This window comes from Lygodium microphyllum, chromosome 27 (genome assembly GCF_053477565.2).
Source record: "Lygodium microphyllum isolate KBCC chromosome 27, Lygodium_microphyllum_v1.1.10, whole genome shotgun sequence".
In the NCBI taxonomy this organism is placed as follows: Eukaryota; Viridiplantae; Streptophyta; class Polypodiopsida; order Schizaeales; family Lygodiaceae; genus Lygodium; species Lygodium microphyllum.
In genome coordinates, this window is record NC_141161.1 from 56,416,070 (window position 1) to 56,441,924 (window position 25,855).

The following is a 25,855-nucleotide window of genomic DNA, read 5'->3' on the forward strand; positions in this document are numbered from 1 at the left end:
GGGACACTTCGACTATGTATTGATTACCGTGGGTTGAATCAATCAACAGTCAAGAACAAGTATCCTATTCCTCGAATAGATGAGCTTCTTGATCGCCTTCAAGGTGCAAAGATCTTCTCCAAAATTGATCTCAGGTCAGGTTACTATCAAATAAGGATCAAGGATGAAGATATTCCAAAACCGGCCTTCAATACAAGATATGGGCACTTTGAGTTCTTGGTTATGTCATTCGGGCTTACAAATGCACCTGCCACCTTCAATAGATTAATGCAGGATATTTTTAGACCATATCTTGATGATTTCGTGCTTGTCTTCTTCGATGACACTTTAGTTTATTCTAAACAGGAAGAAGATCATGAACCTCAACTTCGGATTGTCCTTGAGACAATGAGGTCTCATAAGCTGTATGCAAAAATGAAGAAGTGTGCATTCTTCAAGCGTCAAATTGAATATCTAGGATTCATAGTATCATCAGAAGGAATATCAGTAGACCTAGCCAAAGTCAGAGATGTGCTTGAATGGCCAATACCAATATCCGTCAAAGAAATACGTATCTTTCTTGGCTTGACAGGATGGTATAGGGTCTTTATCAAAAACTATGCTTTGATTGCAGCACCTCTTACCGACTTACTAAAGAAGCAGACTTCTATTACATGGTCAACTCCTGAACAAAATAGCTTCGACCAATTGAAGCAATGTTTGGTATCAGCACCTATTCTAAAACTTCCTGACCTCAATAAGGAGTTCGAGGTAGTAACTGATGCCAGCATTCTTGCCTTGGGGTGTGTACTTATGCAGGAAGGTCATCCAGTAGCATATTCTTCAAGGAAATTGAAGAGTCATGAAAAGAATTATGCCACGCATGATCTGGAATTATTAGCTGTCATCCATGCTCTAAAGCTTTGGAGACACTACCTGTTGGGTAACAAGTTTACTCTAGTAACCGATCATAAGAGTCTCAAATGGATTTTTACCCAGAACGAGCTCAACATGAGGCAACGTCGGTGGATTGAAGTATTGGAGGAGTATGATTTTGAAATCAAGTACTGACCAGGGAAAGAGAATGTAGTTGCCGATGCACTCAGTCGCAAGGCATTCCTAAATTCCCTAATCTTACAAAATCCATCAACGGCCAGATCTCTGGCTACAAATGTATCTATGCCAAGCAACCCTATACTGGAACTAGCTAGAGAGGAAGCAAGCCATGATTTGGCCTACCAAACAATGATAAAAGAAATATCTACCAAGGAGCAGAATCTGAAGTCACAAGCTAAGTATCGGGAATTTTCCATTGATAATGGACTTGTCTACTACAGAACAAGGCTATGTATACCAACAAGCCAGACACTTAAGCAGAAGATATTATGGGAAGCTCATGATTCCCCTTTCGCAGGACATCCTGGCTATGCAAAAACTCTTAATGCAGTTAGGAAGAGCTACCATTGGGAGAGGCTCAAAGGTGATGTTCTTAAATATGTCACTGAATGTTTGTCTTGCCAACGTATCAAGGCTGAACATGTCATGATGCCAGGAAAATTGCAACCACTTGACATTCCCCAAATGAAATGGGAATTCATCAGTATGGATTTTGTTGTGGGCTTACCCCAAGTCCAAGGAGGATACAATTCCATTATGGTTGTGGTTGACATGCTTACCAAGGTTGCACACCTGATTCCAGTAAAGACAAACTATAAAGCCTCTGACATTGCAAGATTGTTTATCAAGGAAATATTCAAGCTACATGGGTTACCTAAAAGAATCATTAGTGATCGAGATTCTCTCTTCACATCACACTTCTGGAGAGCTATCTTTGAAGCTATTGGGACTCAACTCTGTTTTAGCACTGCCTACCATCCCCAAACGGATGGACAAACAGAGCGAGTGAATCAAATCATTGAGGATATGCTTAGGGCATACTGCTGTCGAGAGCCGAAGAGGTGGATTCAATACTTGCCATTAGTGGAATTTGCCTACAATGCTTCTTACCAGCAGAGCATTCAAATGACCCCTTTCCAGGCATTGTATGGTCATGATTGTCGAAGTCCCCTAAACTTTTCTGATCCAACCCTAAGAGTTGAAGCTTCAAGACAAATGTTGGAGGACATGGATGACCAAATAAGGTCAATAAGACAAGACATACAAGCAGCCAAAGATAGACAAAAGGCATATGCAGATTTGAAACGTCAAGAGAGGGTCTTCGGAGAAGGAGACATGGTCTTCATTCGTGTACACCCTAAAAGGAGTTCTCTATCCCTAGGAAAATGCAAGAAGCTAAGTCCAAGGTATTGTGGACCATACAAAATCCTCAAGTGCCTAGGACCTAATGCCTATAGACTACAACTCCCTGAGAACCTAAAAGTTCACAATGTTTTCCATATTAGTCTCTTAAAAAAATATATACCCAACCCTAATCATGTACTTGATGACCAACAAATTGTAATGCCTAGTCAAGGAGTCCTTGAACTAAGACCGGATAAGATTTTAGATGTTAGGGAGAGACAGTTAAGATCTAGAACCTTGAAAGAATGCCTCGTCCAGTGGAAAGATTATCCCGAAGAGGATGCTACCTGGATAGATGAAAGCTCTCTCAACCATCAATACCCCCAGTTTATCTCGAGATGGGGACATCTCGATTCTTCCAAGGGGGAGAGAATGTAATATTCCCACTCGTGAATATTGACTTCCCACACACTGCGTAAACCTCGTGCAAAGGTTATCTGTCATATTGGAATCACCGGCAGGGTAATCTGTGACCTGCACGCGAGAAATCGAGACCTCCGCATTGGCAACGCAAGCCCGAGGGTTCAAACCCACAAATCACACGTAAACACCCTCTTGGGAGGGGCAAAGTGGATATTATTAAGGCAAATTTTTTTATTTTTATCCCTTTTCCCCAGCCGATGCACGGTTGGAGGAGAGGGAGTGTGGGGGGGGATGGGTTTGGTGAAGTTGTGGGCTGCATGAGGAGGGGGGAAGCCATGCAGTGGCCACGTGGTGGAGCTCTCCTCTCCCCCCCTTGTCCTATAAATACACCCTCTAGGTGTTGAAGGGAGAGAGGGGGGACAAACGGCTGCCGCCATCGCCGTGCTGGGAAGGAGGAAAAGAAGGCTGCATGGGGAGAGAGAGGGAAGCTGTTGTCAATGCCGTGGCCTGGAGTACGAAGGCTGGAGGAAGCTGAGGTTGACACCGTGCTGCTCAAAAGGGCTGTCGAGAAGGGGAGGTCCGTGATCTGCCGCCCCTACCGTGGAGGTCGCCGCCCAGGCTAGACAGCCAGCACCCCCCACTTGGGCCGCCATAAGCCGTCAGGCCGCCGCCAATCCCCTGACCAAGTCAACCCCCCCCCATTCGACGACATCCTTCCCTTCTTAATTCCCCTTACTCATCACCTTAATCCCACGCTATCTGAGATGATCAGAAGCTTCTCTAGGAAGCTTCTAAGGGATAAGGCCTTTGGGTCTTGTTCCTGCATGCCTTCCCGGTTTTAAAACCGGGCTCCTAAAAGCTCCATTTCCACAAGCCTTCCCATAAGCTCCAATCCCACAAGCTCCCGGGTTCTCAAAGATCTGCATTTCGGTGAAGGAATATCCTGCGTACGAGGGAGAAGGCACATCTTGAGGCTGTTCGGAGAACGCATAGAAGCAAGTGTAATCTGCGGAGTTCAAGTCATCAACGATGGCTCCCAAGAAGTCGCAAGGCGCACCTGCAGGAGGTTCTTCCCCAAACTTACACGTGGATATCACCGCGGATCCACAAATCCAGGTTCCGTGAATATATTTCCACATGAAGAGATGTTTTAAATACACTTAATTCCATAGGGAAATTCATTCTACGTTATCATTAATTCATGGGTAGTGATAAAAGTACATTCGATAAATTATAGATAAAGGATTTGTGCATATCATGCATCTACAAAGTTATGAATGAAAAGCACTTACTCTCCGCAAATTGCCTTGTCGTGCATTTTCAAAGTGGAAGCCACATATTGCCTAGGGTTAAAGAGGAAATTGTTAAGTGCATTGGTCATGAAGGAAAGGAGTATTTTTCATTTAGTCAATAACTCCCTTCGTTAGGATTCGCAAGAGGGAATTGTTAACTTCTGTTGCACGGCATGAAAAAGAACCCCGATCTTATAAGTTGCATGGAAAAAGATTCTTGGAAATGGATTAAATCAACACTTGCCTTAGTATTGCATGAACTTCATTCACGATGTTGTTGTATCTAAGGGTCGCATTTACACATTCGCAAATTTCATTTCATCAAGTTGCATTTAGGAATGATTGCATGGCTTATAAAAGCATGAAATTCAAATACTTAGACAAAAGGTTGTAGGCGTTATTCCTTGATGTAAATCCTAGTAGGCCCTATGTAAGTTATTCTTCAAATTATCATGCCTTTTGACTTTAGCAAAAAGGGATAGGGCTATTGCGGATCTTATGGTGCGTAGAAGTAATGAATTGCATGTTTACATGTATTGTAACATTTTGCAACTATTTTTCTACTTTAGATCAAGTTTATCATCTCTAGGAAAGAATTGTCCTTGTCATAATACAAGTAGGTCAATTTACCCAAGTCATTTGTGGTATCATGACTGTTAGGGTTTCGTATAGGCATGACTAGCCGATTCAATAAAAACCTCAAGTACTAGCTAGGGCTTGGCACGTTAGAAATGCAGCCAAGTATCGTACTTGGACGCCAAGTCAAAGCCCTCAAACCCAAAGGTCCTACCCACATTCCCGGAATGTTGAGTCAATTGGATGCTCATGCAAATAATGACGTAGGGTTTCTACCCTAAGGATCATTCGACCTAATGCTAGAACTTGGATTGAGTTGGAACCCCTAGGACCAAACGTTGTCAATCTAGTGTAATTAGGAATGGGTTGGGTAAAAAGACACCCTAAACCCTGCTTCTCGTCTGAAGATAATTCCGATACCAGAAAACGCCGTTCAATGGGTGAAATGATCCCATGGAATAGATGCGACACTTGTGCAATAAGTTGCAACGTTGCACAGACTTGTTGTTTGTTCACAAGAGAGTTTTGCCATTTCTTGAAATAAGGTTGGTAAGTTCTTGCGCAAGTTTAACTTGCAAGAGAATGAGTAGTCATCCTGTTACATCACCTGTCTTGGGGAAAGATTGCCAAGTAAAGGGAAGTTAGGCATTTGCTTGAAAGCAAATGATCAATCAATAAATTAAAGCGACATGGTCGCCAGGATTTACTGTTAATAAAACCTAAGGTATTGGTTAAGTTGGGTTAACAGGATATGGCCCTAACCCAAGGACAAAAGAGTGAACAAATAAACCCTTGGGGATCTTGCCTAGTCGCAATTAATCCCAGATCGAATGCTAGATGCATTCGGAGAGAAGGATTCACTCCTTAATAGTTGGCCAAATAAACGACCACTGAAATTGATTGTGCTTGTAATAGTTTAGAAAGCATTGTTTGCATTGTTTGCTCAAGGAACTAAAGGATGAAAAGATATCTAAATGCTTCAGGTTGAAGGCCTGAAGGGAGAGGCAGCTTCAGTTACCCCCGACTGCCTGCCTGACCCTAACCAAGGGGGTTGTTGACCGCGCCGGGAACGTGGACCGAACCCGCAGCGAGAGGTCTTTCCGTTGAGCTCTACTTGGAGCAGGAGGACGCTTGGGTGCCAGGGGGGGCTCTGGCCGTAAATCCCTCGCCTTCCGGGTCCTGCACAAGAAGCTAATGTGACTCGGGATTGGATCTCGAGGCTCGCATACTAGTCTACGGGCAGAAGCTTGGAATAGTGATCCCTAGCGGATTACTGGATAAGCCTTCGGACGGATTATGGACAAGCCTACGGGCGGAACTCTTTGTATTTCAAAGATAAAATGATGAAATGATAATAAAGAAGTTGTTTGATATTGTTTTTCTATGTCACATGATAAGATTACGTGAAGGAACCAGTGCTTAACAGGGTTAATTAAAGAAGCTGATTGTTATATGTCAAATTAATGTGTTAGATAATTACATAACTAAAACAAACCGAGGAAAGTGCGGAGGATGGACCATGGGTCCGTCCTACAGATGGGTGGTCCCGGTTAGCCGGGAACTTTTCTCAAAAATCTTGAAGAATAGCGGGATGATCATCATTATCAAAACGAATAATGAGAGCAATGACCTAGACCCGATTTACGGAATAGGACTATGCCTATTGGTAGAGAGGTTGAGTTTTGCATCCCTCTCATTTCCCATTCTCCTTGAACCAAGTGCAGCATGAATCCGCTTCGGACCTGGCAGTTTGCTTGGGTCTGACGCTAGTTGCTGTTAGTTAATAACCAAACAGGAAAACCCAAATTCCAGTTGATCCTAAGTGGGAACGTCCAGGATACTTCCGCTACGTGGCAGACACGGGAAGACCTAGATTGCAAAACCCGTAACATTCCAAGGGAGTGCCGGGCGGAGTTTTCTAGACATCCGTTCCGATGGACTGCTAAGACGTGTCCTGGATGATTCTGGTGGACACGTTACAGAGGGGGGGGAAAGGGGGCTTATAGAGCCCCCCCTTAGAAGCTTTGGAAGCTTCTAGAAGGGCGTGGGGGGACAGGTAGTGGCAGGCGACAGATGGCGAATGGATGGTTTCACAGTGTGACGATGGCCCTCTCCTCCTGGACAGCGGCACAGTGCGACGATGGCCCTCTCCTCCTCTCGACGAATCAGTCCACTCTCCCTCCTCACAATAGTTAGACCGCGACTCCCTTTGGCTATACGGCAGCCCAGCTTCTTGTCCCTTTCCTCCGATGGCCAGTAGGACGGCTGTTCCCTCCTTCACGGCTGATGTCCCAGAGGCCTAGTGTAGCAGTCCTCTCACGACCACCCTCTCCCTCTCAGCTCACGGTAACAAAGTGGTGGCACCCCTTTAGGCTTTCGTGGCAGTGCCTTCATCCTCCTCTTTGCCTGCATCTCCCCAATTTATATAGGTAAGGGGAGGGGGATCCTCCCTCCCCTGCATGGTAGCGGGCATGAGCACTTCTCTCCTGCAAGCTCCAACGAGGAGCTTAGTCACCCCTTCTATTCCCCTCCCCCTCCAGCTTGACAGTCGGCTGGGGGGGGTAAGGGAAAAACAATTTGCCATTATCCTACTAAATTATCGAAATCCAATATTATTATCCCCACTACTTATAAAGGGGGTTCACACATGACTTGTAACGTTCGGTATGTTACAACAGTCCAACATTTTTGCCAATCCTAACTCCAATAGAGGAAGGATCCAAACATACAAGTAGCTAGTACCTCGTGTCACACACATACAAAGCTCCCCCCAATAGAATGTTGTGGCTCCTATGGCTCTTCACACCGCAAGGATGGCCCTAGGATGCGCTATCACACCATAAAAATACAAATATAATAAAGTCCTCTAATAATATAAATGTAACGATCTAGGAGAATGTATATATGTTTCTCACTTAATCCATTTCCCAAGATATTGCACTACTCTACAACAAAAGGGAATCTTACACTCTCAAATGATGGTTGTCTCCTAGATATACAATTGCAATACATCTGGGAATTCATCTTCTAGTACCATATTTGGATTTCATATACAAAGTGTATGACACTCCATGCTCAAACAACTTAACTAAAAACTAGCCAACATGAAGTGCACAAATAATCTTTTCATCATTTCTTTCTACCAGCGTCATGGTGTGTTACTAGGGAATATTTGAAGAGGTTTTGATTGTTGGGCATATGTGTGGGCCCTATGGGCGAAGACCATCACCAGTAAAATAGATGGGATTGATAGAATGCAAGATGTATGCATGAATGTATCACATGTGTGTAGATTCTTGGATGCATGTGTGTTCTATTTGATATGGATTCCTCACTTTGCACATGTAGCTGATGCTCTATATGAGCTTCTAAGGAAAGGTAAAAGATTTCATTAGGAAAGGAAGTATTAGAAAGTAATGAAGAAATTGAAGGAGCTCTTAAAATTTGCTCCTACATTGAGAAAGGCTAACTATTCACATGGAAATCCTATCATTATTATTGTTGATACAAGCCCAATCAAAATTGGATGGGCAATTGGGCAAGATGATGAGGAAGGGCAAAGATATGCAATACCCTTTGGTGCTAAAGTATTGATTGAACGATAGAGAAGGTATGCACATGTAAAAAGAGAATTATGGGGAATTGTGACAACCCTTAAATGTGATAAAGAGTATTTTATGGGTGCTCATGTAATCATTGAGATTGGTATTGGGTATGATTACTAGTTGTGCTACCCCAGACATTGCTATGCTCCGGTGGATTGCATACATCAAATCTTTGAACCTTGAATTTCAGCATATTGCAAGAAGAGATAACCAAGTGGTGGCAGACATGTTATCTTAGGCACACTATGGGAATGAAGATGGGATGATGTATGAGGAAGAAGATGACTTTCTTGCGATTTAAAATGATGTTGTAAGAGTGAATTTAGCAATGCAAGGTGTTGTTGCAGCATTAACAGAAGCTTGGACGACAAAGACAAGACACTTTAGATGTTTTTTATCTTGTGTAGAAGATCAAGAGGAAAGCCTATGGTTTTTTCTAAAAAGATGGATACTTATGGAAACATGCTAAAAAGAAACAGGGTATACCATTGCGAGTTTTGGGTGATAGAGCTTCACAAGTAAATGTTATGCAAGAATTTCATGAAAGCTTGTGGGCTGGCCATAGAGGTGTTTGGGGTACTTTTGCAAAGATCAAAGAAAGATATTAGTGGCAGGGTATGTATAAGGATGTTGCTAACTTTGTGGAAACATGTACGACATGTCAAATGTATTCATCTATGACACATCGAGATGGATTGCAGCTCACATATCCATTGGCTCTTCATTTTAAGTGGGTGGTGGATTTAGTCACGATGCCTATAGGTTTTTTGAAAATGAGATATCTTGTGCTTGCACGTGAAGAATTGACTAATCAAGTGGAAGGGAGAGCTCTACGTACTAAGACAACAAATGCAATGTGTACTTTTCTCTTAGAAGAGATCTTTTGTCGGTATGGCTATGTGGGAAAAATTATAGCAGATAGGGGTGAGCTAGATGCAAATGAGGCTTATGATTTCTTTGCACGGTTGGGGATAAAGCTTGCTTTAACATCAGACTATAACCCTGAAGGAAATGGAAAAAGTGAAAGAGGTCATCCACCTATTGTGAAGGAATTGGAAAAAGCATGTGGAGAGAAGGTAAAAGAGTGGCCACGATTGCTCCCTTATGCCTTGTGGGTTGACAACAGAACAACTCATAGTGCTGTTACAGGATATATGCGTGCAAAATTGATGTATGATAAAAAACCTATCATGCCAATAGAAGAGATGACAATCACATGAAGTGTGCTACCTTGGAAAGAGGAGTTGAATCGAGAGGAGTTGTTGGCCTTACGCATTATACAATTGGAAAGAAAGTTAGAAGACATAGAGGCAGCAATTGCAAAGTTAAGGGCAACAAGGATATAGAACAAGAAATGGTTTGACAAAAGATGTAGATTGACCGCAAGAATCACACAAGATGGAGATTGGGTATTAGTTTATGATAGCAATTTAGACAATCAGAATAGTGCCATGCGTAAAGTTTCCAAAAGATGGTTTGGACCCTATGTGGTAAGACATGTGTTTGATAATGCTACTTATGCATTAAATGAGCTAGATGGGACAGCCATAAAACTTTTGATAGTAGGAAAAAAAATCAAATTATTCAAGAGGCGGGAATCTAATGCCTATGAGTTGCCAGAATTGGAAGAAAATAGTGGCCATGATACAAGGGTTAGCCAAGAAGATATGGAAGATGAAGAAGCAAAGGATATGGCTACAGAGGATGAGGACTCAGAATCTGATGACAACTAGGTTTTTGGCACATACTAGAGGATGTGCAGATTCATAGGGGGTGGATGTCGTGCCACTATACCGGCACAGTGTGAAAAACTCTGGAGTGAATCATCATCCAACTTCTTTATTGATGTAGAGAGTCAATGTGATCTTAAGTCATTAGTGCTAGTGTCCATGCCATAGATGGTCCAAAAATACTATATTTTTGGATAATTTTATCCTATTTTTGATATTATTTATTGTAAAAATCTGAAAAAGCTAGGGTAACTTTGAGATTAGGATTGCATGCAAAAAGAAAGTTGCTTTTTCAATTAGTTATGGGATTTTTCATTAAAAAAGAAAGATTGGCAAAATCGTGCGTCGCGATCACAATTGACAGGCTAAAAACTGCACTTTGAACTAGAAGAAGAAGGAGTGAGTCGAGAGATTTCGGACCAAGTGTCTTGGGTGTCCTAAGGTTTTAACCCCCTTTCAAAGTGAATTGAGCCATCAGATTTGGATTCCAAGTAGCAGAGAGGAGTGATGGGACCTAAAATGGGCTGGCACTGACTATAGCACTAACCGGGCCTTTGACATGCACAAGACAACCCCACGACCTCACGGTCAGGAGCATCTACAAGACACATTGCCCTGCCATCATACATACATTTTGCATTTGTATCGTGCTTTCTAGTCCAACCCTTAACCTTCTCAGACTCCTCAAAGGGAGACCCTACACATTTTGGTGTAATTCATCATGTAGAACAACATAGGAGGCACCCCTCGGGTGGCTGATTGCCGCGGCCCCACTGCGACCCTCCTACACCTTGGGGATTGGCCCCTCGATGCGTCACTAATACATATAACACATATGATAAAGACTCCATTATATCATTCTAGGAATGTATCAGTCCTCACTTACTCGTCCCCTTGGATCCTTAGTCTAGACTTACAGCTTGGGTACCTTACTCTCTTTAGCGTGCGTCATTTATCATTCAACCAAGTTCTATGCATGCGAGGAATAGATACCATGTGTATGATTCATGTAATGGTGTATGATTTTTTGTGCACAAATAATTATGGTTTAAAATCAGTCTATGTGTCATGCAAAAATAGCTCTTTTAATGAATTTACACTTATATGCAATGTTGCGTTGTAGGGACCTAGCACTAAGGCAAACCTCCTGCTACTAGATTCGTTATTTTTAAATAAACTTCATCCTAAATGTTATGCATAAAGAGAACAATTATACTTTGTATCATTTCAGCGCTTAAAATATTGTATAAGATCATCCTCCCCCTCACCATTTAAATTTTGTTGCGTTGCATAGGTGTAGAGGGTTTTGTATGTCACTTTTTGTATGTAAAAGTAATAAATACGCACTTTAACACAAAGGACAAGGGTCAAACTGAGGCTTAACCTCATGCTTCAGCCTGTCAGACATTCACATACATAGGCCTTACTTTTCAATTTTTTTAAACACAAGAAACTCATTTTTTCTTATTTTTCCTATTTATTTTTAATAGAAAATAGGTATTTTTTATCTTTTTTCTTATGACTAATAGTTGTAACTGAAACTCAATATTTTTTCTTATTTTATCCCATGTCCACTCATTTTTCTCCACTCAAAATAAAAAAAACTATCAATTTTCATCAAATTAGTGGTTTTTCGGGTTTTGAAAATTTATAATTGTTGTAAATCAATACGGGTTCTACATAACGATAATTGCAACCCTCAAACATAATGCAAGGAACATTTAAATAAAATTTCAGCCCATGTGCACACCATTTAGACCATGAACAATAAAAAACAAGCAAAATTCTTTCATAAAATAAAGCATACTGCCTTTTTGCATGTTTGGGGTTTTTGGAATATTTAATTGGGACTGTGTATTGACCCACCAACCATGAATTTCAACATAGATCTTTAGCCTTCAACCCCTTCAGCATTTTGGAACAATCCGGCGTCTCTCGGACAAGCATCCATCACCCGATTCTCTTCTTGATTCTTGTCACATGAAGTGCCTCTATGCAGGAGAGAGAAAGAGGAGAGAGAAAGATTGGTTTTTGATCTCCACAACTAGGTAGCCATTCCACACACAGTCTAGAGCGATGAGGAGCGAAGATTAAATGCATCTCAAGCATGTAATAAGTTAGGGGGGTTGTTTGTAGCCCCCATAGCCCCTCCTCTTCATCAAATCATGGTGCCTTCATCTCTGCACGCCGAAAAAAAAGGCACCCCCCCTCTCTCCCATAAGTTCACTTTGTGGTTGGGACTTCCAAAGGGAGCCCCCAAAGGTCATGACTTTTGGAACTTCTTAAGCCCTATTTATACTTGATATTTGGCCTTGGCCTCCCGGGCATCCCCATTTCATCGTCTGGTACCCGATTCGAAGTCTGAAAATTTTTGGCAGTTTGTCTTGAAGTTCGACACTGCTAGGCATCTCCCAATGTCTTGTCTGACATGCCAAAAAATTATGAAAATTCACCAAATGTCTTCTAGTGGGTTTTTAAGCACTTTTGGGCATTGCCACTTAAAATCGTACTAATTGCCATCACGGCCTTCGACGAAGTCTATTTTCCCCCGAAATTCAGAATTTTTGGCTATTTTTAAGTACTTCTCAGCATCAAAAATCATTTATCATTGGTGATCACAAGATAGGGTGACTCAGCCCATCGAATCCCAAGAACAGATATGCACATAAACACAACCACAAAGAGCATCAAGTCGATACAAAATAGATACACAACAAAACACAGCACAACTCTCACCCTACCCCTTGTCAAAACCAAGGCATGATTCCACAAGGAGTAGGTCTAGCATAATCTGGCAGAAAACCAAAGCTCGTCACTAACCAATTGCTCCAACACAGTTGAGCTAAAAAGAACTATCAAAGAGGTCATCTTAAGTGGTGGTCCGAACTACCTACCTACCTAAGGACAACTCAACTAGGAGCTCCTACTAGGCGAGAACTCCTAGAGCCTAATCAAGAAATAGTTTCTTTTAGCACATTGGTCTTTTAGCCTCTTATTTTCCATACTTTCGCATGTAAAAAGGAGGGAGCTGAGCATAGTGGGGGAGAACAAGGCATCGACCGCCGCAGGTCCTATCTCGGTACCCAAGAACCTAGTGTCGCAAGGCAACACTGAATCCTTTTCTAACGCTCACTTTTATTTTCGCTCCAACCTTCTTATATTCTTTGTTTTTTCAATTAGATGCCACCCCTCAGAAGACAAGGCATTGACCCTCGGTCTTGTCTTGTCCCCAAGAACCTACCAGGCTTTCGCAAGGTGATAAACAACAGCTCAAGGATTTTCCTTTCTTTCCTTTTCTATTTTTATAGGGGTTAGAACCCCTTTTTACACACATCAGAATATTCATATATTGTCTTTCAGATATTTAGTGTTTTTTCTCTTTCCATCATTATTTTAGTAGGCTTCTCTAACTGCCTCATAACTAACAAGAAAATTTAGAATGGCTGCCTAGTAGGTCAGCAGAACAGGGTCACTAGAATTGCCTTCTAAAACAGATCTTTCAATGCCTGACAATGCCTTTGCAGGAGGCAATGACTACTCAGACCTCCCCTAGACATACAGAGCCTAAAACTAGGACTTCATGCCTCGAGTGCCGGTCCCCAACAAACAAAAGAAAGTAACCCTTACACGCACATATATCATTAATTGCTTAAGGGAAAAGACTCAGAAAGGGGAGGAAATCACTTGGAATGGCCACAAGAAGCTCCTTCACAGCAAAGGCTCTCTCTAGCGACTTCGTCAACCTATATGATGCAATCACTACAACAAAAAACCATTAACTGTACTTACACCAAACAGAGATAGGGCCCTCTTGGCCTAAAGAAATAGCACATTTCACTACAAACTAGCTAGCCCTCTTGGCTTAAAGAAATCAAACATGACATGACAAAACTAACTAGCCCTCCTGGCCTAAGGAAATAGATCATTAAAACCTTAAAACAACTGGCCCTCTTAGCCTAAAGAATTCAAGCAAACCAGCTCATATAGATTCCTCCTTGGAAGAAGGAAGATATACAAAAATACTCTCCATTCCAAGGGAAAAAATAGGGCTCTCTGTCCCCTAAACTAAATGCATCAAGTCGTGACCCATACCTCCTACCTCGGGGGGTTCATTATATATATATTCTCTATATAACGTGTGTTCATGGCCTATTTATAAATATCCTTATCTGTGAAATTTTCATGAATAAAACACAACCCTTTTCTATTCAATCTGTAAGTAACCCCTTTATATGACACCCTTTTGTATGTAAAAAATGTATAAAAATGGTCTTTTAAAAATCCCTTATTTTGAACTCACATTATATATACATATATTCATGAGTGACCCCCCCGAGCCTCCTGCATATATAACAAGAGACGTATGCATAACATGTCGTCTGATCAACCTATGGGTCTTATCGAGAGAGACATCTTGACTAGGACCATAGTTGAAGAAGAGGTCCTCTTAATAAGAAAAATTAGCTAAGGAATTTGCAAATTGATTCCAATCGTGGAATGAGCTGAAGAGATACACTCTCAAATTCATCAACTAGGGTTATAGCAGTACGATGATACATACAAAGTATGGGATTCTAGACTGTATATGTCCCATTGAGTTGATTTAAGATCAGCTGGGAATCCCCCTTTACCAACAACCACCGGATACCACATGTCTTGGCAATAATCATCCCATAATCAAGGCTTTATACTCTGCCATATTGTTAGTGAAGCCTACCTTGAGATAAATAGCTAATTTCATTGAAACTCTACGTCGCGGATCTTGGATAACTACTCCAACACTCCCTTTTTTATTAGGCCCCCGAGACACTCCATCAAAGTATAACGTGTACATCCATAATGGGTTTACATAGCCATCCATCAAGAACTCCCCTATTCGTAATTATGATAGCAAAAATTCAACATATTTAGAGGATGAATTAACGGCTCCATCCCACCTTCTTCATTAAACTTAACAAGGATGCTTATCAAAATCTGCAAATAGTAATGGCAGAAGACTTTGATCTCCTACACAAAGGTACTGTCTTCTTGCTCAATCACATTGTATCCCTTACTCCACCAGATAAGCTTCCCCTGATAATATCTTTGCTCGAGATATGGGTGCTCCAAATAAGGGATTAACCACCCCATCAACTAGTTTAATCTTAGAATATTAAAAAATAATAAGGTTTAATATTATTAAGATTAACCTTATTCTTAAATTTTGATCCCTGTAGATCAGCTAATAAAGCCATGGACTTATTTTTATCTAACATAACTATCTTGTAAGGGCCATCCCATCTAGGTTCCAGCTTTCCTGGAAATAGCTCCCTACATGCATCATAGTATAGAATTAACTGCCCTTTCTTAAAGGTATATTTTTTTGCTTTTAGATCATCCAACCACTTCATTTGACATTTAGCCACCTCCTGTGTAAGAAACTCTACAATTTAAGTTCATCCAAGTGAGCTATAGTCATAAATCGCTTGAATAGGGCATCTTCATCACCCAAAGAATGATCGATTGCAAATCTAATGGTTGGCAACTCAATTTCTAAGTGCAAGTCACACTCCTCCCCATAAACTAATTTGAATGGGGTGTAGCTAGGTTTTGTTTAAACGTTGTGTTATATGCCCAAACTGCCACATATAATTTTGTATCCCAGTCCCGCTTCTTTTCGAAGACTATTTTGGATAGGATACCCACAAGCTACTTATTGGTACTTTCAACTTGTCCATTGGCTTGCTGATTATAGGGGGTTGTCTTGTTATGGTTAATTTTCCATGCTTCAGTCAGGCTTTTAATCACCTTGTTCAAAAAATGGGTTCCATGGTTCGATAGTATTTCCTTTGCTGGACCAAAACGGCAGATGATCTCCTCAAGTAGGAAACTGGCAGTCTCTTTTGCATTGTCCTGCCTTGTCGCCCGTACTTTTGACCACTTTGTAAAGTAATCAGTTGCTACTATAATGTATCTTTTTTGAGTAGTAGACAACAAGGTAATAGGCCCCACAAAATCGATGCCCCACTTCTCAAATGGAAGGGTAGCCATAATCGGTGTAAGTGGATGCTTCCTATTCTCTCTACTGTCATGTCTTTGACATGTATCACATCTCTTGACATAGTCAAATGAATCCTGGAAGATGGACAGCCACCAATACCCACCTCTTAAAGCCTTCTGTGCCGTCAACTACCCAGCAAAGTGCCCTCCAGAAGCAGAGTCATGGCACTCTTCCAATATAAATGAAACCTCATCAAGCATCACACATCGGTGATACATATCATCAACACCCTGCCAATATAGTGTTCCTGTGATCAAGGAAAACTTCAATGCCTGTTGTTTAATTTTCCTCTTCTCCGATTTTGATAAAGTAGCTCCAGTCTCTCCCATAGAAAGATAGTGAGAGCGGAATTTAGGTGACGGGAAGTGCTTAAAAATAGCAAAAAATTATGAATATCAAGGGAAAAATATCCACCGTCAAAGGCGGCAGCTCGATCTAGGACGATTTTAAGCGCCAAAGTGCTTTAAAGGCGCCTGAGCGTCACTTGTTGATTTTTCATAATTTTTCAGACAGTCGTGCGGGTTGACACGAGCTACTGGCCAATGCGGGATGCTAAGCCGGATGCCCAGGATTTTTCAGAGCTCGATTCAGAGTCCGGACGGGGAAATGGCCAAGGAAACGGTCAAGATATGAAAAGGTGGACACTTGGGAGGCCAAATTTGAGCATGCCTTTTGAGTTTGGACCCCCCCCAAAAATTTTATGCACCTTATGAAGCAAAAAACGTGGAGAGAGAATGAAGAGGCATGAAAAAACGTGGAAAAAGATGGCGCGCGAAAAATGCGCCATGAATGGATGAGAGGCATCATGGCTGCTGCAAACAACCCTCCCAATGGATTATGGGGCTTCATTCCCCTCTGTCTGTGGACTCTATCGCCGCCCTTCGCCCGTGGAATGATGGCCTGGTTTGAAATTTCTGATTCTAGTCTTTCTCTCTCCTCCCTCTCTCTCTTCTAAGAGGCAGTTCATGTGTGGGAAGGAGCAATGAAGAAAGAATGATGGAGACTTGTCCGGCATGGACCGGATTGCTACACGGGCTGAGAATGGTGATTTGGGATGTTACTGGACATGAAGTGTTGCTGTTTTCCAAATCCACAGCCATGGACACAAAACCCGAAACACGCGTTTAAGCGGTAAACCAAAAAATTACAAAGAAAATTTAGTGTTTTATGCTTTTGATTGATGGAATGCCGTTCATATGGACTAAGATTTGATTATGCTGCTGATTCTTCTGAGTTCTTACTGTTTATAACCAGAAATTATGAAAAACATGCATTTCATGGCCCGAAATAATGTCAAGAAACCCGAAAACACCATGAAAAATGGGGAAAAACAAGGGTTTTGGGCATATAAATGGGGAAAACCGTCGATACACATCAACTAATCTTTCAATTTTGTTGCAAATGAACTAAGGGCCACAGCCCACAAACTGGTTTTCATTTTCAGCAATTTAAAAAATACAAGAAAATGAAGAAAATGGGGAAAAATGATAAAAACACCATGAAAAATAGGGGAAAAATACATTTGGGGCTACGAAAAATATAGAAAAATAGGATTTATGTTTGTTGATGTATAGCAAGGCTGGGGCATGAAGTTATGCTTCAGTTCAGCCTTGTTTATATGTTGTAGTGTGTGTTTCCTTCCTTTCTCCACATAAAAATGGCAAGGAAACCCTGAAAGAAATGAATGCAATGATGCACTATCAACGGGGAAGGGTAGAGTTGTGGAAAAATGGTTAAATGCCGTTGAGCATGAGGAATAATTTGCTGATTTTATATGCATTGCAACTAGGACGGAATAATAATGATAAAAATTAAAACCTAGTAGCACGAAGATCACTTCGGTGCTAGGTGTTGCAGCGAAGCACAAAGCGGTTAGAAAGAAAAGCATGAAAGAGATGTTTTACACTTGCACGCTGCTGGTTTTTAAAATGTTTGAGCACTAGGCATCCACCTCTTTGCATGATCATTTAGAGGAAATTAAAAGTATCAGAGTTAGCTCCTGGACACGCATAGCAATTGTTTTCAGTAGGCCTGTGACCCACCGTTGAGAGTGTGAGGTTCCTATGCTGTAGGATAGACGAGGGTTAAAGGGGAAGTCAAGTGAGGAAATGGTACATTCCTGGATACGTTTATTTGGTAACTTGAGTGACGTTTGTGCGAAATGTTTAAATGTTGAGCGACGCATCGAGGGGCCAATCCCCAAGGTGTAGGAGAGTCGCAGAGGGTTGACGGCATTCAGCCGTAGGAGGAACCCCATGTGTGTGTGATTCGAGCCTTTTGGCTATGTGAAAGGGACTCCCTCTGAGGAGTAATATTGGGTTAGGATCAGTTGGACTACAACGTATTACAAACGCAATGTTTAGGAAGGCAGAGATTTTGATAGACGCTCCTGGCCGCGAGGCCGAGGGGTTGTCTTGTGCGTAGTGACGAGGCCCGGCTAGTGCATGAGCCAGTGCCGGCCCGTTTTTAGGTCCATCAGTGGTGCGTCTGCCGGGAGCTGCCGATAAGTGGTGGTCTCCGAATCTTGGTCTCATAAGGGACCTGTTAGTTTTATTGGTCGATAGCCGCCTTGAAGCGGTGGATATCAAGTTAGTCTGATAAAAACTTTGGTCATTAGTATGACGGTGAATCCAAGAAATTCCCAACACCCAAAGGATACTTTGTCTATCTTGAACACACTAGTGGGATCTTTAACACGTTGGGTGATTGACTATTTTACCCTTTGCCCTGAAAGTGATACCATGCTTGAGTTTGGGTCCCTATGGGAAAATACCCATGGAGATACCTCTAAGATTAATAGCCCATGGCGATTAGAGAATAGGGAAAGTGAAAGTAATGTTAAGATGACACAGTCATCTATGATAATTCATGATGATAATGTCATAGAAAAGACTGTGACAATGATGGTTAATATGCACATAGGAGGACATGATGATTATGATCTAAAGATACATCCGATGCTAGTGCCCGACGCACTTGGGTACCGTAGTGTGATTGCCAAGATCCATGAAGCATTGGATGATGTCCATGTGTGTGGAAAACCATTGTTAGTAAGGAAGATTTCATTAGGACCTATCCTAAGTTTTAGCAAAGTGGTGGTAGATGAGAATAGGCTTACTAGAACACCACTAGCAGATGATGGGATAGATTCCCTATTGCATAGTGTTGGATTCCCTAAGCCACTTTGTGAGTTGGCGGAAAGGGAAGTTCATGGAATTAGTGACTCTACCACACCAGTAAAGGTGGAAATGGAAGAGGTTAAAGACCCTAATACACTGGTATTAGGTCAAGAGGAATACGAAGATTTTAATGACCCAGTCTTGATCCCAAAAGGGAGGACTAAATGTCCTCCTCTTTATAGGGATCTCCCAGTGTTTTATGGGTTGCCAAATGAGGATCCGATGATTCATGTAAGAGAATACGACCTAACTTGTATTGCAAGTGGGTTTGACGATATACATCAGATGCTTGTATTCCCAAGTACCCTAAAGGGGGAGGCAAGGAAATGGTATTGGAACCTCCCAAGAGGGTCGATCAAATCATTTGAGGAGTCTTGTGATAGATTTCTAGATGAGTATGAAAAACAGCTCCCTATGATTCAGGTCTTAGGGCAGCTTATGCAGTTTAGACAAGAGTCTTATCTTTCTGTTAAAGAGTATGCTAGAGCCTTTGATAGTACTCTTAGGCTTTGGCCAAGAAGAGCCAGTGCACTACCAGATGATGTGCTATGTGAGCTCTTTCTGAATGGCTTAGAGATTAATACGCAAATCCAAGTGGGACTGTGGAATCCTAAGTCATTAAGGGAAGCAAAAATGCATGCCATCGATTATGAGGGTCATATTCAGAAATGTTGGGAAAACTTTTGGAGTTTTCCCCACTCAGTACACGTGCATCCTAGCTTCCAACCATTTCTGCAAGAAGACAGCTCACTTGTTGATACCAAGGCAGCCTATGAGGGGAACCTTAGTGGCCAAAATCTCAAAGCAGAAAATGGCCATCCTATGAGTAGTAATGACATGCCTCTCAGTGAACAGGTTCCAAGCCATGTAAGTCCCATTAGGGCTTGCAACACTTCCACGAGAGATAGTTGTGATGGAAATATGGATCGCACCAATGGGCCTATGAGTGTTGATAAGAATTCTGTGTGTGGTTCTAATTTTGTTGCTAGTAAGGCTCTTGAGAGACCTTTGGTATTGGAATCATGCTTCCGAGTGGATGTTGTTCCTTCCAGTGAAAGCATGGTTCTTATGGAAGAAAATTTACAGTATGGACGTAAACAAGTAAAGACATCTTTTGTAAAGAGGATGCAAAATGCTAAAAGTCCACCTGTGCTTCACAAAGGTCATAAGAATGTGAGGCCATTTAGCCATAGGGATAAGTTTGCATTGAGTTCATTAGACCAGTGCAACAAATTGAGGGAGTGCAAGAATATTAAGGGAAATGTGAGATGGGTTTGGAGACCCAAAATCTCCAAAAGTATGGCAGGAGTGTCAGATGCAAGGCCAAGGATCCCATCTGGATATATTCTGTTGAACCCCCAAGAGGGTAAGATTGGATATACATCTGACCATATACACTGCCTTGGGACACACCCATGTGATATGCTTAGGCTTGAAGTTCTACCTAATTTGGGTCCCAGCACTGATCTACGTGAAAACCCAAATAGGGGAGGTTTGAATGAGTACAAAGCTATGATTCTTTCTCCCAAAGGAGCCACTCAGCCGCTTGAACGACTAGGTTATTCGGATTACAATAAATGTGGGACATGCGAGCCCACTAAGGTTGTTCATTCAGCTCATAGTGCCCAAGAAGGGATCGGTCTTATTGATGAGTTATTTGTGGAAAGACTTGGACTTGTAGCTCTACAAGACGAAAACCATAAGATTAAAAAGAAAAAAAGGAAAAAAAAAGAGGAAAAAAAATACAAGATCAAGCTTTTAGCTAACTTGCATGAGTAGCATGGGGCTAGTCGACCTATGATATGCTATCTTTGGCACCTTGGGTAGTCTGAGAGGGTGTGATGTATATGCCAAGGACATCAGTGTTACGTGGACTAAAATGGCCTATCTAGTTTTAAGCTAGGAAGGCTAGCTGCTTTGGATATTACCTCCAGATTTTGTTAAGCCAAGAGGGCCGATTTAGTTTTGTAGTGAAGTATTTTATTTCATTAGGCCAAGAGGGCCATCTCCCTGTCTAGTGCGGGTGCGTTTAATTGGGTTTTTGTTTAGCATTGTGCTGGACAGGTTTTGTGATTCATGGAATTTGGTGGAGCCTGGAGGAGCCTTTGCTGTGATGGAAGCTTCTTGTGGCCAATCTAGGTGATACCTCTCCTTTCCGAGTACCTTTCTTTCCTGTTATATGTGTATTTATACTTGTCGAGGGGATACATTTTTGTTGGGGACCGGCAACCAAGGCATGAAGTTCCAGGTTTAGGTTAAGTATGTTTGAGGGAGGTCGGAGTAGTCATTGCCTCCTGTAAAGACATTGTTAGACATTGAAAGACCTGTTTTAGAAGGAAGCCCTAGTGGCTCTGTTCTGCTAGCCTGCTAGGCAGCCGTTCTAGGAGTTCTTGTTAGTAGTGAGGCAGTTAGAGAAGCCTGCTAGAAGATAATAATGATGATGCCAAGAAATCCTGAATATCCTAAAAGTTGAATATCAATGCGAAGGTGTGTAAAAAGGGGTTCTAACCCCTATCAAAGAAAAGAAATGAAATGGAAATATATAAGCAGTTGATCATTGCCTTGCGAGGGCCTGGTAGGTTCCTGGGGACGAGTCAGACCCGGGGCCGATACCTTGTCTTCCTAGGGGTGGCTTCTTGCTGGAAAAAATAATATCAAAACCAGGAAGGTTGGAGCGAAAATAAAAGTGAGCGTTAGAAAAGGATTCAGTGTCGCCTTGCGAGGGCTTGGTAGGTTCTTGGGTGCCGAGACAGGTCCTGAGGCCGATGCCCTGTTCTCCTTGGGTCACTACGCTCAGCTCCCTCCTTTTTACATGCCCAAGTATGTTCATCCAATCAAAACCCTAAAAGAAGAGATATACTGAAAGAAAATATCCTTTGCTCAGGCTATAGGAGTCCTCGCCTTGCAGGAGCTCCTAGTGGTGTTGTCTTTAGTTGGTCAGTAGTTCAGACTACCACTTAGGGCAACCTCTTTGGCAGTTTTTTTTAGTTTGGCTGTGTTGGAGCAGCTGGTTAGAGACTCACTTCAGATCTTCTATTAAATGATGCTAGGCCTCCTCCTTGTGGATGTTATGCCTTGGTTCTGCCAGGGGTAGGGGGAGCATTGTGCTGAGTTTTATGATGATAATTGTTTTGTATCAGTTTGATGCTTCTTTGGTTGTTTATGTGCAGATATGTTCGTGGATTCGACGGGCTGTGTCGCCCTATCCCGTGGTCGCCAATGAGAGCGGAATTTAGGTGACGGGAAGTGCTTAAAAATAGCAAAAAATTATGAATATCAAGGGAAAAATATCCACCGTCAAAGGCGGCAGCTCGATCTAGGACGATTTTAAGCGCCAAAGTGCTTTAAAGGCGCCTGAGCGTCACTTGTTGATTTTTCATAATTTTTCAGGCAGTCGTGCGGGTTGACACGAGCTACTGGCCAATGTGGGATGCTAAGCCGGATGCCCAGGATTTTTCAGAGCTCGATTCAGAGTCCGGACGGGGAAATGGCCAAGGAAACGGTCAAGATATGAAAAGGTGGACACTTGGGAGGCCAAATTTGAGCATGCCTTTTGAGTTTGGACCCCCCCCAAAAATTTTATGCACCTTATGAAGCAAAAAACGTGGAGAGAGAATGAAGAGGCATGAAAAAACGTGGAAGAAGATGGCGCCCGAAAAATGCGCCATGAATGGATGAGAGGCATCATGGCTGCTGCAAACAACCCCCCCAATGGATTATGGGGCTTCATTCCCCTCTGTCTGTGGACTCTATCGCCGCCCTTCGCCCGTGGAATGATGGCCTGGTTTGAAATTTCTGATTCTAGTCTTTCTCTCTCCTCCCTCTCTCTCTTCTAAGAGGCAGTTCATGTGTGGGAAGGAGCAATGAAGAAAGAATGATGGAGACTTGTCCGGCATGGACCGGATTGCTACACGGGCTGAGAATGGTGATTTGGGATGTTGCTGGACATGAAGTGTTGCTGTTTTCCAAATCCACAGCCATGGACACAAAACCCGAAACACGTGTTTAAGCGGTAAACCAAAAAATTACAAAGAAAATTTAGTGTTTTATGCTTTTGATTGATGGAATGCCGTTCATATGGACTAAGATTTGATTATGCTGCTGATTCTTCTGAGTTCTTACTGTTTATAACCAGAAATTATGAAAAACATGCATTTCATGGCCCGAAATAATGTCAAGAAACCCGAAAACACCATGAAAAATGGGGAAAAACAAGGGTTTTGGGCATATAAATGGGGAAAACCGTCGATACACATCAACTAATCTTTCAATTTTGTTGCAAATGAACTAAGGGCCACAGCCCACAAACTGGTTTTCATTTTCAGCAATTTAAAAAATACAAGAAAATGAAGAAAATGGGGAAAAATGATAAAAACACCATGAAAAATAGGGGAAAAATACATTTGGGGCTACGAAAAATATAGAAAAATAGGATTTATGTTTGTTGATGTATAGCAAGGCTGGGGCATGAATTTATGCTTCAGTTCAGCCTTGTTTATATGTTGTAGTGTGTGTTTCCTTCCTTTCTCCACATAAAAATGGCAAGGAAACCCTGAAAGAAATGAATGCAATGATGCACTATCAACGGGGAAGGGTAGAGTTGTGGAAAAATGGTTAAATGCCGTTGAGCATGAGGAATAATTTGCTGATTTTATATGCATTGCAACTAGGACGGAATAATAATGATAAAAATTAAAACCTAGTAGCACGAAGATCACTTCGGTGCTAGGTGTTGCAGCGAAGCACAAAGCGGTTAGAAAGAAAAGCATGAAAGAGATGTTTTACACTTGCACGCTGCTGGTTTTTAAAATGTTTGAGCACTAGGCATCCACCTCTTTGCATGATCATTTAGAGGAAATTAAAAGTATCAGAGTTAGCTCCTGGACACGCATAGCAATTGTTTTCAGTAGGCCTGTGACCCACCGTTGAGAGTGTGAGGTTCCTATGCTGTAGGATAGACGAGGGTTAAAGGGGAAGTCAAGTGAGGAAATGGTACATTCCTGGATACGTTTATTTGGTACCTTGAGTGACGTTTGTGCGAAATGTTTAAATGTTGAGCGACGCATCGAGGGGCCAATCCCCAAGGTGTAGGAGAGTCGCAGAGGGTTGACGGCATTCAGCCGTAGGAGGAACCCCATGTGTGTGTGATTCGAGCCTTTTGGCTATGTGAAAGGGACTCCCTCTGAGGAGTAATATTGGGTTAGGATCAGTTGGACTACAACGTATTACAAACGCAATGTTTAGGAAGGCAGAGATTTTGATAGACGCTCCTGGCCGCGAGGCCGAGGGGTTGTCTTGTGCGTAGTGACGAGGCCCGGCTAGTGCATGAGCCAGTGCCGGCCCGTTTTTAGGTCCATCAGATAGTGCGTTATAGCAGCATACCAAGAGGGAATAGATGCCCTATCAATCTTGAACAAAGTTTCCATGTCACTTCCTTCAGTGGAGACCTCCTTTGGCTATCCGAAATCCACAAGACACTCTACAATGCCCTGAAGCTTTGGTGGCTTGCTCTTAATCTCGTAACCAAATTATTGAAAAGTGATTAACCACTTTGCTAAACAATCATGCGGCTGTAACTTATTCAACAAGAATCAAATCCCTTACGCCATCATATAGTGCCTAAAATTTTTGGTTGCAAATACCATCACAAGGCACAACTTCTCCATATAGATATAGTTAATTTTTGATATGCCTAACTTCCAACTAGTAAAAGCTATCGGATGGTACCACTTCTCCTCCTGAATTTGGGATCAGCAGCAGCTAATACTATACATGGTTGCTGCTGAAAATATATAGAACATTTCGCCCCTTTTAGGTGCTTTTAAAACAGGTGCTTTGGCAAGCTCCTACTTCACATCGTCAAAAGATACTTTGCAAGCATCACTCCATGCAAATTGACTGTTAAAGGACAATAGGTTCGTCAGTGGAAACGTTCTTTCTGCCAGGGCATTGATAAACCTCCGATAATACCCTACTGATGACAGAAAGCTATACACTTTCTTTGGAGTAAGCGGCCGACTCATGGCAACTATGACCTTGATTTTTTCAGGGTCAGACACAATCCCTACCAAACTAACTATATGGCCTAATAATTGCCCATAAGGTACTCCAAAGACACACTTTCGTGGGTTGAGAGCTATGAAAAATTGTCTACAATGCTCGAAACACTTCTTCAAAATAATCAACTGCATTTCTTTTACAGTGGCTACTCCCAAATCATAAACGAATACTTTCAACTCCTCTAGGGAGATGCCACCAAAGGTTTTGTCAACTATTCTTTGCCACAAACTAGGTGCATTACATAACCCAAATGCCATCACATGGTACGCAAAGGTACCGAAGATAGTGATAAATGTCATTTTCAGCTTGTCTTGCTCAGCGATTTCCATTTGGTTATACCCTGCAAAGAAATCCATGGATGAATATATTTCCGTACCCGCCACTTGATCAAAAATTTAGTCAATAAATGGCAACAGGTAGTAATCTTTAACAGTATGTTTATTTAGCTCTCTAAAGTCTACACAAAGACGGATTTGATTATTCTTCTTCTTTCTAATCACAATTGGCAAACACCATTCAGTATGCTGAACTGGGAAGATCAAACCCGCCTTTCGCAACTTTGAAGCTCTTCAAATAGCCCGTCTCTTAGTTCAAAAGGCATACACCTTACTTTCTGACATACATGGTGGGTACCTTCCTTTACAAGAATGGTATGCACAGCCAGACTAGGAGGAATACCCCTAAGTTCATCATAGCTCCAAGCAAAGATGTTGGAGAACTCCTGAATTAG